Raw genomic sequence first — 527 nt, 5'->3', positions numbered from 1 at the left:
AACGATCTGTAAGAAGAGACAAAGCAATAGTGATCACGTAATAAAAACAGTTACTCACACTTGTGTGGTGCCACATCAGATCCGATATAGTCAGCACAACATCGTCTTTTTGGTTTCAATCTTTCTGAAAATACCTCCGCCGAATTGTGCCTTGTTTAAATGAAGTGAAGAAAAGACAGATTTCTTACTGACGCGGTCTGGATCTTCATTAAAAATAATTTAATTCACTTTTTCCTAACATTGGGATCAGAAGGAAGGCAATGCAAAGACTGTTTTTCCACAACTGCACTGCACCGTGTCTTCTTGTCTTCAGAGCATCTTTATCGTTTGGTTTCTGCATAGACCTGCGCGTTCGCCTCTCTTGTAAACACTACATGTGCGAATCGGTGGGCGGGGCTAAACAGGCAATGATGTAGAATCGGTGGGCGGGGCTAATCAGGCAATGATGTAGAATCAGTGTACAGGGTTAAACAGGCAGTGATGTAGAATCGGTGGGCGGGGCTAAACAGGCAGTGATGTAGAATCGG

General features: G+C 43.5%; 1 protein-coding gene across 1 annotated transcript in view; it reads right to left on the bottom strand.

Annotated features, from left to right (window-relative positions):
- LOC107658762 (epidermal growth factor receptor kinase substrate 8-like) overlaps window positions 1-527 on the bottom strand; it is a 52,370-nt gene that overhangs the window by 6,306 nt on the left and 45,537 nt on the right.

Source organism: Sinocyclocheilus anshuiensis, unplaced genomic scaffold (genome assembly GCF_001515605.1).
Source record: "Sinocyclocheilus anshuiensis isolate Anshui unplaced genomic scaffold, SAMN03320099.WGS_v1.1 scaffold283, whole genome shotgun sequence".
NCBI classification, from domain to species: domain Eukaryota; kingdom Metazoa; phylum Chordata; class Actinopteri; order Cypriniformes; family Cyprinidae; genus Sinocyclocheilus; species Sinocyclocheilus anshuiensis.
This window is presented reverse-complemented; position numbering and strand designations above follow the sequence as displayed.